This window comes from Triticum urartu, unplaced genomic scaffold, assembly GCF_003073215.2.
Source record: "Triticum urartu cultivar G1812 unplaced genomic scaffold, Tu2.1 TuUngrouped_contig_8437, whole genome shotgun sequence".
NCBI classification, from domain to species: Eukaryota; Viridiplantae; Streptophyta; class Magnoliopsida; order Poales; family Poaceae; genus Triticum; species Triticum urartu.
In genome coordinates, this window is record NW_024119386.1 from 1 (window position 1) to 11112 (window position 11112).

The 11112-nt window shown below is 43.7% G+C and overlaps 1 long non-coding RNA gene across 2 annotated transcripts; it reads right to left on the reverse strand.

The window, feature by feature from the left end:
* Positions 1 to 1194: 1194 nt before the first annotated feature.
* LOC125531927 lies at positions 1195 to 2906 on the reverse strand. Of its 2 annotated transcripts, XR_007293629.1 has the most exons (3): positions 2679 to 2906; positions 1667 to 1818; positions 1195 to 1529 (listed from the first exon to the last, which is right to left on the reverse strand). It is a non-coding gene; the product is annotated as an uncharacterized LOC125531927 (long non-coding RNA). The 2 variants fall into 2 exon arrangements; XR_007293628.1 differs by having other exon boundaries at positions 1195 to 1818.
* Between the last annotated feature and the right edge of the window lie 8206 nt (positions 2907 to 11112).

Genomic DNA, 11112 nt, shown 5'->3' on the forward strand with positions numbered 1-11112 from the left:
GGAGACCTTGGGCTTGCGCATGTACTTGCCCATGCGCGGCGCGGCCCGGGCTAGGGTTTGGGGCCCCGCTGGGTGCGCGTTGGCGGATTTAAGCGAGGCGCGGGTAAATTGGTAGGCGGAGCTGGGAGCGACGAGGCCCGGGAATAATGGGGGAGGGAGAGGAGGCTTGGTTTGGAGTAGAGGAAGAGGGGGCGAGCGGGGTGGTGGATGGGTGGGTGTTGCTATTTACAGACGGAGGCTTAGGTAAGAGAGAGAGAGAGAGAGAGGAGACGAGGGGCGGCTTGCTTTCATTTGGATTTCCTTTTCGGTGGAATCTTATTTTTTATGGTTTCCAGGGAGAGGGATTGGGATTTATTTTTCCTTTTCAATTTGTATTTTCATTTTTACTTGGGGCGCAGGATCTTCTGTGACAGTTTAGGACGGCGGGCTGTGTGCATTTGCTTGTTCACGGTTTTTTTAGGACGCCGTTGGCCCACTAGCACTCCCGAGCGGCCACCAGGAAAGAAAAAGAATCGGTCCCCTCGATCCCATAAAAGAAAATCTCTCCCTCAGTAGCAACACATGCGCGCCAAGCCAAGAAATCACGCGCCCAACGTGGTATCCAGGCAATCATGTGAAAGCAACTAGGATAGAATCTGGACATGTAGTACAAAAATAGAAAAAATGAATATGGGCCATCAGATCAGGTATGTATGGCTCTGGTTCTAGTGGAGCACCTCAGGCCACTTAATGTACATTTCACGAAAACCCCCCTGATACTCGTTAGATATAAAACTTGACTTTTGCAATAACCACCTCGACTTCCTCATATCCAATCGTTTTGTCCTTGGTAATACGACTATTCTTCAAAGCTGGCAGCGTTGATGACTGCTCTTTTGCAGTACAATCTCAGGTCTTTGTAAAATTAGTTTATTTTCAGATATGCACAGTGGTGATTACCCTCTCCTCTTAGTTGGATATAAAATCTTTGCAAATATTTGCTGCATGAGATCCATGCACATTTAAGTCCTAGTTTTTCAAGAGAGTTGAACATGTTGGTTACAAAAAAACCAACATATATCAAAAATATTTGAGCGCATGAGAAAATTAAACCATCCCATATCAAGCGGAACTACATGCGTACATGTTAACCTGAATGCATGAGAAAATAAAGGACCGAAGTGCCCGCTCAACAGAGTATAGTACATGAGAACACAACACAAAAGGCATACACAGATCTTTTGTAGTACATTCCCAGGTAGACCGCGTATTAAGGACTGATGGTACATTATATCTCAACAAGCATTTGAGTATTCAAGTACATGAGAACACAACACAAGAGGCATACATAGATCGTTTTTACTACATTTCCAGGAAAACCAAGTATTAAGGATTGATGGATGACAGAAAAGATCTATGATCTTGCCTTCCTTTTGTAGTGACTTGCTAATCGACCTTCATCTGCTGGAATAGATGACAACCTCCATGGACTCTATATAAACTTTTTTTTCTCAAGGCGACTCTATATAAACTTCATCAGTTCAATCCATCTAGTTAAGCACACCAAATAAATATGTGTCTGTTAGAAACATATATCAAACATCATATATTGAGAAGAAAGGAAATCATTATGCCAGCTTTGTACGCCATTTGCCACAACTGACCTAAGAAAGAGACGAACACAAACCTTTTTTTTTTGCTGAAAAGAGCTCAACAGCTATTGTTCGGACACTCCAGTAGGCCATGACATATGTAAAATACTACTTCCCTGCATTTCAGATTGAGATGCAACAGCAGAACAACGGAGGCCGAGCCTAGCACTAGTCGACAAGCTCCGATCTGTCCATCATACCGAGAGCAGAAATTGTGTTCTACGTCAAAATCCAAATAGATAGTGAACTCCCATAAATCAATGAAGTGCCACATATTTGCAAGTGTGTAATACATTCCAGTCTTGTTCCAGCAAGCACTTCACATTCAGATACTTCAACAGGTAGTATGTGAGATTAGTTGACAGAATTTCTGTTTCTTGTTATGGAAAATCAACACTGAATAAAGGTCTCTCCCAACTAACTGAAATTGACTCAAAAAAGTGTGAGTACATACTAAACTGAGATTTATTTTTAGCTTGATCGAAAAGTTGTAAGCATATATGCTGGCAATATAGCTATTATGTTGCATTAATGGATTTTCTGTCCTGGGTGATTTCCTTTAGCTCTCTCTATCTATGTATAACATAGTGTGACACTAGCAGGTTAGCTATTGTATTGTTCATGCATTTCTTGCTTAATATAGCCTTTGCTCAAAAACCGTTTTAAGCTTCCAAGCTACTGCTACTCACTATCAAATTGTATCATCTACACTATGTGTCCATATGTTTAAAATTTTAAATGTAGCCATTCATATCATTTCCAAAGATCCAGAATTCTAAATCTTTCTAAATCTCCTCCCAGAGGATACCTTGGTGAAAACAAAATTATACAGTGTTCAACAGCAATCCAACAGATGCTCCTAGCACAAATTTAAAGTGAAAGTTCTTTTTTTCACTGGAAGATCTCAAGTAACTAATTAACTATAAATGAAAATATTATGCACATGATATGGATAGCCGTAGTCAAATCTGAACGAAGGAGTACTTTCTAAGTAAAATGCTCTAGAATTAAATCTGAAATTGGTAGCAGCTTCAGCAGATACCATACCTTAAGACCCAAGATTTCTTCTCTGGCGTCGGTGGGTGGCCGAGCTAGCCGCACAGGAGTAGGGCGCAACGTGTGGAGAATGGCGGGTTGGGGTAGGAAGAAGTACGGGGCGAGGTCGACCTCTAACCGCCGGAGCAGAGTATCCTGAAGTGCTTGTTCGCACAAGGTCGTGGCTTGGAACAGGGCGAGATCCGCCGGAGTAGCACCGGCGGCGACGAGACGACCAGGAGACCTCCGCCACGGTCGGCAAGCTGGAGGACGATGAGCGAGAGGATTGATCCAGGAGGTGGCCGGCAGTCAAGCTAGATTGAGGAATTTTGGGCTGTGCTGCTGCTATCGGACGAAGGAAGAAGCAGATTATGAAAGAAAAATGAGTACAAGTGGGGGGCTTTTGTGCAAAGAAGCTAGCACGTGTGCTGTCACTTCCATCCACTACAATCTGGACCACTCATCCTGAAACTGATGGCTCAGATAGTTTTTTTCTATTTTTCTACCCGTGGCTGTTTTTCTATGCTAGTCGCGCAAATAATAAAGGGACTATTGCTTCTTACAACTGTAATTTGGTCCGTTTTTCATCCGTCCGTCGTCCGCCCGTTTCGGCCATAGTATTTTCTATATATCCGATGTGGTACTATTCATATGATTTTTTTGGTCACAAGCACGCTCAACTGGCTGGGCCTCGACCTCAAGTTTCGTACGTCCGGCTCGACAACACATGCCCCGTTTCCTTTTTGAGCGAACCATCCGTTTTTTTTCTTTGTGCCAGCAGAAAACTATAGAGGCCAAATATTTCGGCCCACATATCTGGCCGGTGTAAGGTTTCTTTTTTTTAGCGAACGATCTGTGGCCCCGCGATATAGGAGGCAAAATTTGTTCGGCCAGGTGAATTGAAAAACTAATAACGTGGCTAACTAACCTAGCTCATGTTTTTCTTTTTTGCGAAATAACCTAGCTCATGTTTTGTGTGTACAAGGAAAGCTTGATTCACATATTAAATTAGTCCCACCTCGCTTCTTTGTACTAATTCTCACCAATTCAAATATGGACGAGTTAAACAAGTCAACAAGCAGCCTCGAGACTTGATACAGAGAGATCGATGATGCCGCAAGAGAACTAGGAATGGCCCTGTGGAGGGAGAGAGATAACGTGGGAAGAAAAGGCACGCGGGCGGGAAAGAGGATAAGTGGCGACATGGGTGAGATGTCATGTTAAAATAGAGAACATGCATGCGGGGGTTGGGGGGCCTTGAGCCATGCTTGTATGGTTGGTGAATTTATTCTTTCTCTTGTTGCAACGCACGGGCCTTTTTACTAGTTATGCTAAAGTATCTTCCTCCCGAGGCCATCCACGCCCTCGTGTGTCCACTGCGCCGTTTGATCGATTCGTGGCACCCCCTTCTGCCTGCCTGGTGCTCTTCTAGCCGTCCGATCTTGTTTCCTGCGCTAGGGTTGGCATATGAAGTTTGACTCGCTGAGTAAACAATGCCCGTGCGCGATGGCTGGCGCCTGGTCATAGCAAGGTTCGTGAAACAAAGGACAACCTTAAGGGCTTGCTACATGCACTATGCACCGCTTCCAAGAACATACTAGATCTCGACCACTCCATGGTTTTCCGCTCCACCAGCAGGTTCGGAACAGCAACGAGGTAGAAGCTTGATGGGCATACTCTCTCGTCCCTTTCGGAAGATGCAAAAGAATTGTAGGCCGAGGTGCCATCTACCTGCTGATTCAAGTTGGGTTGAGGCGCCTTCCCGTAATATTGTACACATTTTGAGCAATATATTCAGGTGAAGATGCTCTGCCACGCCTCAACCTTCAATCAGAATCTCAGCTCGAATCATCTACGCCGTTCAAGTTTCGGCATGACAAGCTGGCCTTTCCCAGGTGGGCACCGGATCTGGACCTCCGCCACGGTCGGCAAGCTGGAGGACGATGAGCGAGAGGATTGATCCAGGAGGTGGCCGGCAGTCAAGCTAGATTGAGGAATTTTGGGCTGTGCTGCTGCTATCGGACGAAGGAAGAAGCAGATTATGAAAGAAAAATGAGTACAAGTGGGGGGCTTTTGTGCAAAGAAGCTAGCACGTGTGCTGTCACTTCCATCCACTACAATCTGGACCACTCATCCTGAAACTGATGGCTCAGATAGTTTTTTTCTATTTTTCTACCCGTGGCTGTTTTTCTATGCTAGTCGCGCCCCAATCATGTGCCCTTCCCTCCTCTCTCGAAGCTCTTATGCCCACTGGCCACCAACTTTTTCTTCCCCACGCCCTTACCTGTTCCCACCTTCTTCTTTTCTAGAAAACAAATGGTTTTCTTGGTCTAGATCTCCATCGCCAAAGCTGCCATGGTAGATGAATCAAAGTGAACTAACAACAGATCTGGAACAATTTGCCATGAAAAAAAGGGGAAAGAGTAAGGACAGATCAGAATGTACCGGGTAGCACCAGCAAGGGTGAAAGAAGAGGTCATCATTTTCTCCTCCTGTTCAGACCCCCTCCTTGACTTCCCCCTCACCAAATTTCTCTTTACAAAAATAGCTTCTCCATTGTTGAAGAGAGCATAAACAGAGATAAAAAAGAGAAGCTCTTGTACCTGTGCAATTTTAACTGTTTTTTTGCAACTATATCATGGGACAAGCCAACATTTGAAGCATTGTGTGCAACAAAATGCAAAAACTGTGCAATTATATAGGAGAGAGCACATAGATAGTCTTATATCACACATAATGCAGAAGAACTGATGTCCATGTAGCAAAAAAAGGAAAAAAAATAAAGAGAAAAGTATGTTGTAGGTACTGTGAAGCATAACTACCAACTAGACAAAAATCTATTCTGCAGGTGTTTTCTTCCTTTGATCTTTCCACACAATAGTATATGTGACTTTGCAACTGAGAATTATGGGCAAAAATTTACAGCAGCTCCCCCACCCCCCTAACCTGCACATGATGCAAAAAAGAAGCCAAAACTAGAAAATTAGATGCATGTAAACACATGAGGATGCCAACTAATGAATAGTTCTTGTGCAACTAAAGGAGTTGAATGCCAACTCATGTGACATTGTTGTGCAATTATTAAAAAAAAGTTGGGAATTCTCCTTAATTGTTCTTGTGCAACTAAAATAGTTGAGGATGCCAACTCATGTAATATTGTTGTGGGACTATTTGAAAACTCGAGGCTGCCGACTCCCAAATGGTTCTAGTGCAACTATGAAAGTTGAGGATGCCAACTCGTATGATACTGTTGTGCAACTATTTAAAAAGTTGAGGATACCTAGTCCTAATTGATTGTTGTGCAACTAAAAGTTCAGGATGCATCTATGCAAGTTGAGGATACCTCTCCTTGTAGGAGCTGCATCTCCTTCTACAACCATTTTTGGTCTGTGAAAAAAGCAAACAAAAAAATTAGTCAAAGCAACCCAATGCATAGAAGAAAAATGAGGAAAAACAATTTATATAAAAAATGCCATGAGGTAAGCAACTCAAGATAACTTTTCAAAGCACACATATAAAACAAAAAAAGAATGTGTGCAACTTGATGCACTGTATGGCCAACTGGCCACACATGAGTGTGCAATAAAAAAAATCAGCATACACTAACATGATTTAGGCACTGGAGCCAAAACTAAACTAGCCGTCAACCGTGCAACTAGATATCCCTTATCTGTGCAACTGCGTAAGTGTGGCTAAGCCAACTAGGATATGTATTGTTCTGATTTGCAAACTCCTGTACAAACGCATACCCTTGACAACAGGGCACACATGAGTGTGTAATCAAAAATACCACACACACACACACACACATTGCATGAACATGATTTACATAGTGTATCCATCTGAATACCATCGATTGTGCAACTGGTTAGGCCTCATTGTGCAACTTCAATAGTTGGCTAGCCAACTGAGATTGTATATGTGTCATCCAACTATGTTTGCGTTCCTGTGCAACTATTACAACAAACTAGCCAATTGGTTACTTATATGCATCCAACTTACGAGAAAACAGAGAAACCACACGGATGCACTTACGAGAAAAAGAGAGGTACATAATGCAATGAAGCTCTACAAAGAGTATCATGTTTAACGAGACAATTGCAGTGTAGGCAAGAATAGATGGATCAAAATAGGATCCTGATCCATACTAATAGTGACAAAATTAGAACAACTCACCGTGAAAATCCTACTCAAACCCACCATTAAAATCCTAATCGTCGTAAAAACCCACCATAATCCTAATCACCGTAGCTCCTATTGAGCAAGATGTCGAAACGTAGTTGTGCAGTTGCCACCACCTTTAACTACCCATTACCATGTGAGATATACAACTAAAAACTTGCATATATAATGCATTACTAAAGTTGCATCATTTACTAGTAGAGTTGCACCATATAGCACCAAAAATTGGCCAACTACCTTCTTGTGAAACTTGTGAAGTCTCTCTGTGCAACTATATATAATTAAGTGTGCAAACTATTCTACCTCTGGTGAAACTTGTAATACCTCTCTGTGCAACTAACCATGCCAAATTTAGCATTGCATATCACTCAATACAAAAAAGAGGCATCGAACTGGATCGATCTCTACCTCCTATGAGAGCTACCATAACGACAAATGCAGTCTAAGCGAGAAATAGATGGATCAACTTGCATCAACTACAGATACGTGAGTTTGAAAAGTTGGATCGTAAATCATACAAACAATGACAAAAAATCTTTAGAACTTCAATTGTTTGTATAGCCTTACATCACTACCAAAACAACCTTGGATCTGTTCATCTAAGAACATTTTCAGTTCATTAGTTTCTTATTTGTTATGATTAACCCAATGAATGTTCAAATCAATGTTGGAGTAAGAGAACCACTACCAAATCAATCAGCCAGCTGGATTGATTACTCCATGTATCACCACTGTGCTAATTAAGTATCCAAGTGAAAACAACTCCAAGGTCCAAGCAACAGGCAACACATGCATATCTTTCTATCACGAGAGTCCAATCTGAATTGCAGGTAGCCAAGTACTACTGTACTAGTAAGTAGAAGCAGAGCTCGTCTGATGGCGTTGACCCGAGATTGGATCTGGTAGGGGAGAGAGCAGCGTGATGATTGGGAAGGATGCCGTGATGTGCTGGCCGTCGTTCTTGGCCACACCCCACACGCCGCCCTGGACACCAGCCAGTCCGTCGTCCTTGGCCCCGCCATCCACATCACCCACATCGACTATGGGGAGGAAGTGGAGGAGAAGGGCGACGCCATAGGAAGAAGGGCAGGAGAGAGGTGGCGCCATGGGGAGGAAGGGGAAGGGTAGGTCAGCGCCATGGGGAGGAAGGGGAAGAGTAGGGCGGCGCCATGGGGAGGAAGGGTAAGAGAGGCACGGCAGGGGAGAAGCGGCGGGGGCGCTGCGGCGGAGAAATTGGTCGAGAAAAGGGACGAGACGATAAGGGTATGTCGCGTGGCAAGTCTCTCCCCCGACCAGGTAGCACCTGCAAGTGGTACTCGCGACAACACTAGCGAGACCGTGCAGCTAGGAGCCGGCCACTTGTTCTATCGAAATAGTGCGCGTGCACTTTTAAGGATTTGGGTTTTTTTAACACAGTACAGACGCAAGCGCTCATACATACGCGCATACACTCACGTCTATAACGCACACAAGCATTTGTTACCCCTATGAGTGTTGGGAATGTAGCATGCAATTTCAAAAAAAATTCTTACAATCACGCAAGATCTATCTAGGAGATGCATAACAACGAGAGGGGGAGAGTGTGTCCATGTATCCTCGTAGACCGAAAGGGGAAGCGTTAGGTTAACGCCATTGATGTAGTCGAATATCTTCACGATCCAACCAATCCAAGTACCGAACGTATGGCACCTCCGTGTTCAGCACACATTCAACTCGATGACGTCTCTCGAACTCTTGATCCAGCAGAGGGTCGAGGAAGAGTTCCGTCAGCACGACGGCGTGATGACGGTGATGGTGATGTGATTCACGCAGGGCTTCGCCTAAGCACTACGGCGCTATGAACGAAGGAGTAAACTGTGGAGGGAGGCACCGTACACGGCTAAGAGAACTATTGGTGTGCCTTTGGGGTGCCCCCGCCCCCGTATATAAAGGAAGGGAGGAGGAGGAGGCCGGCCAGGGGGCGCGCGCCATGGGGGGAGTCCTATCAGGAGTAGGATTCGCCCCCCCTTTTTTTCTTTCTTCCATCGGAGGAAAAAAGAAGGAGAGGGAGAGGGAAAGGGGGGGCGCCCCCCCTCCTTCTTGTCCTATTTCGACTCTCTAGGAGGGGGCACGTGCCACCCCCCTCCCGCGGGCTTCCCTCTCTCTCCCTTAGGCCCATGTAGGCCCAACACTTCCCCGGAGGAGGTTCCGGTAACCCCTCGGTACTCCAGAAAAAATACCCGAATCACTCGGAACTATTCTGATGCCCGAATACTACCTTCCAATATATGAAACTTTACCTCTCGACCATTTCGAGACTCCTCCTCATGTCCATGGTCTCATCTGGGACTCCGAACAAACTTCGGTCACCAAAACACATAACTCATAATACAAATCATCACCGAACGTTAAGCGTGCGGACCCTACGGGTTCGAGAACTATGTAGACATGACGGAGACACATCTCCGGTCAATAACCAATAGCGGAACCTGGATGCTCATATTGGTTCCTACATATTTTTCGAAGATCTTTACCGGTCAAACCGCATAACAACATACGTCATTCCCTTTGTCATCGATATGTTACTTGCCCAAGATTTGATCGTCAGTATCATCATACCGAGTTCAATCTTGTTACCGGCAAGTCTCTTTACTCGTTCTGTAATGCATCATCCCGCAACTAACTCATTAGTCACATTGCTTGCAAGTCTTATAGTGATGTGCATTACCGAAAGGCCCAGAGATACCTCTCCTATACAAGGAGTGATAAATCATAATCTTGATCTATGCCAACCCAACAAACACCTTCTGAGACACCTGTAGAGCATATTTATAATCACCCAGTTACGTTGTGACGTTTGATATCACACAAGGTGTTCCTCTGGTATTCGGGAGTTGCATAATCTCATAATTAGAGGAATATGTATAAGTCATGAAGAAAGCAATAGCAATAAAACTAAACGATCATTATGGTAAGCTAACGGATGGGTCTTGTCCATCACATCATTCTCTAATGATGTGATCCCGTTCATCAAATGACACCACATGTCTATGGTCAGGAAACTTAACCATCTTTGATTAACGAGCTAGTCAAGTAGAGGCATACTAGGGACACTTTGTTTTGTCTATGTATCCACACATGTACTAATTTTTCGGTTAATACAATTCTAGCATGAATAATAAACATTTATCATGATATAAGGAAATATAAATAACAAATTTATGATTGCCTCTAGGGAATATTTCCTTCAGTATCCTACTTGCACTAGAGTCAATAATCTAGATTACATAGTAATGATTCTAATACCCATGGAGTCTTGGTGTTGATCATGTTTTGCTCGTGAAAGAGACTTAGTCAACGGGTCTGCAACATTCAGATCCGTATGTATTTTGCAAATCTCTATGTCTCCCTCCTTGACTTGATCGCAGATGGAATTGAAGCGTCTCTTGATGTGTTTGGTTCTCTTGTGAAATATGGATTCCTTCGCTAAGGCAATAGCTCGAGTATTGTCACAAAAGATTTTCATTGGACCCGATGCACTAGGTATTACACCTAGATCGGATATGAACTCCTTCTTTTGCTGCTTCCGAAACAGCTATGTATTCTGCTTCACACGTAGATCCCGCCACCCGCCCCGACGCTCTGCTTGGACCTGCACCAACTTACAGCTCCACCATTCAATATAAATACGTATCCGGTTTGCGACTTTGAGTCTTCCGGATCAGTGTCAAAGCTTGCATCGATGTAACCATTTACAACGAGCTCTTTGTCACCTCCATAAACGAGAAACATATCCTTAGTCCTTTTCAGGTATTTCAGGATGTTCTTGACCGCTGTCCAGTGATCCAATCCTGGATTACTTTGGTACCTCCCTGCTAAACTTATACCAAGGCACACACTAGGTCTGGTACACAGCATTGCATACATGATAGAACCTATGGCTGAAGCATAGGGAATGACTTTCATTTTCTCTCTATCTTTTGCAGTGGTCGGACATTGAGTCTGACTCAACTTCACACCTTGTAACACAGGAAAGAACCCTTTCTTTGACTGATCCATTTTGAACTTCTTCAAAACTTTATCAAGGTATGTGCTTTGTGAAAGTCCAATTAAGCGTCTTGATCTATCTCTATAAATCTTTATGCCTAATATGTAAGCAGCTTCACCGAGGTCTTTCATTGAAAAACTCTTATTCAAGTATCCCTATGCTATCCAGAAATTCTGTATTATTTCCAATCAACAATATGTCATCCACATATAATATTAGAAATGTTACAGAACTCCC